Source organism: Marmota flaviventris, chromosome 8 (assembly GCF_047511675.1).
Source record: "Marmota flaviventris isolate mMarFla1 chromosome 8, mMarFla1.hap1, whole genome shotgun sequence".
Classification (NCBI taxonomy): Eukaryota; Metazoa; Chordata; class Mammalia; order Rodentia; family Sciuridae; genus Marmota; species Marmota flaviventris.
The window spans coordinates 110372990-110375503 of record NC_092505.1 but is presented as its reverse complement, the minus strand read 5'-3'; positions in this window follow the sequence as shown (position 1 = coordinate 110375503).

The window sequence follows — 2514 nt, the reverse complement described above, 5'->3', positions numbered from 1 at the left end:
CAGGACTTTGAGAGTATGGGATGCTAGTCTCCAGAGTTATAGACAGCCAGCTGTTCCTTCCCCCTTCCCATTTTTTTTTCATTCAAAAGCATGCTCACAGAAACATCTAGAGTTGTTTTGACCAGAAATCCAACACTCATAAAAATACTATAAAAAAAATAATAATCCTTAGAAGGGTCAATGCTTAGAAGGGACAAATCTGGAAGTGAGTAGGGCAGACACATAGCAAAACTGGAGGAGGGTTGTGATTGGGGAGAAACAGGCCAATTTTATAAGACCCTACATTCTAGGGACTGCATTTCTGGAATTTTTTTAGAGTCACTGATTTATTCACATTAATACATTCAACCTCATTACCAGATTTAATATCATAAGTAATTTTCATAATCGTAAGTAAATGTATCAAAAAAACTTCACTTACTATTACCTATATGTGATATTAGAATCCTTGTAAAGTTTTTAAAAAACTATATTTATATCACTTTTGTGATAAATACAATTAAAAAGCTTAATAACTTCATTTATGTATCACAATGTGACAAACTTAATATTTATCTCACAATACAGATTGTGATTTTTTTAAAGGTACATGTAAGCTGGATTATTAAAAAGCACACTGGAGTCATCTCAACATTTAACGTCATTGTCATTTACGGATTCTCCACCTCACTCCACCCAAGACTTTGAGTTTAAAAGATGTTCAGTACCTTTCCCTTCCTTCTCCATCTGGTATCCCCTCCCTTTATCCTTCCCTAGATCTTTTCTTTCTTCTTCCATGTGGTACAGTTTTGAGGTCAACATGTCACCACAAACATCACCGGGGATAAGGGGGGTGTTCCCTCACCTATCAAGTGCAGCATGGTCCAACTAAGAGGGTTTAGGAGGTTTTTCTTTTGGCAGGGGTTGTTTGGTTTGTTTGGTTGTTTGCTACTGGGGATTGAACCCAGGAAAGCTTTATCACTGAGCCACATCCCCAGACGTTTTTGTTTTTCATTTTGAGGCAAGATCTTACTCAGTTGCCAAGGCTGATCTCGAACTTGCCATCCTCCTCCTCCCCATCCTCCTGAGTCACTGGGATTACAGGTATGCCGAGAGTTTTTAGTAACTCAGGACAAGAAAAATGTTTATCCTGTAGCTCATTACAATGCAGTGTCAAAGTAAGACTCCAAGAGCACTCTGCAACTTCAGACCGTGTTGATAGAACTCTTGCACAATTTTTAGTTGCACCTCACAATTTTTAGTTGCACCTGACTTCAAAAGTATATTCTCTGAAAGCTGATGAGACCAAGATACAATCATTCTTATCAGACTCATCCTGACAAAATTGGGTCTGGGAAATAATGAAGTAGGAGAGCTTACCTGAAATAAATACTGTTTCAAAGACTTTCTAAAGAAATCTACAAGGAATTCCATCTCATTCCTTACATGCTCCATGCTTACACACCTTATATAAATGCACAGATTTCTGAACAATGTATATCTTTAACATTCTTTAAGAAGACATCACTTCAGACAAGATGCTCTAGACAGAACACTCACCCAACACGCCCCCCTACCAAAAGCTGAGGCCAGTTCCTGCCCTGGGTCTCTGAGACCAGTGGACCTTGTATCTAAATAGCTTCCACTAATTTCTCCCTTTTTGTCTTGAGAAACTTCCAAAGGCCTCAACCTCTGAACATGCACCCAGTTTACCTTGGCATGGGTGTATCTATAGCCATGCTCTGCTCTTCCCAAAGAGCAGTAATCTCTGTAGATCTGTTACCTTCATTGAGTTATCTTTTGTGAAATTGGTAAAATCAAAGTCACCAGTACAGATCATGCTAAAATTGCAAATAACCCCTGAAAGCTTTTTTTATTTTTAATAAAGTAAGAGTCTGTCTCCTGCTTTTACCAGGTACAAGTCAAGTCAACTCCAAGGTTGCAGAAATGACTCAAAGATCTAGAATTCTCCTCTTTGTCTGCCATTTTGGAGTTCTAGCTCCTGACCAGGTGGATAAGAGAGGATGAGAAAGATCCTGAGGACCCATGGGAAGCTGGCAGTACACACACCTCTTCCACACACATCCACAGCCAGAACCAGTCACATGGCCCCATCCAAATGGGCATGGCCGAAGAAATGCCTCCCTGTGTGCCCAAGATAGACAGGAAATGGTTTGGTGATCACAACATTGTGCTACCAGGAGCTGTGGTGCACATTCATTAAAGACCTCACAAATACAGTACCTGTCCTTTAAAAGTAATTCTTGTCATTATACTAGGACATGGAAAGTCATGCTTCATTGTCACGGTATTATGGGGCCATTCATATTCATAGGTAAACAGAAGTAAACAATTATGTATGATTTGTTTTATTTCCAGGCCAACTATACATCAAAATTTCAGCTCTTAAAGGCCCGTATCCTAGCTAGGAATAATTCAGGCTTTTTGAAAAATAACAGAAACTTTGAGCAAAAGTGCACAAAGATCCGCTATCTTGCTTAAAAACAAAGCACATATTGCATGACACATATTGAT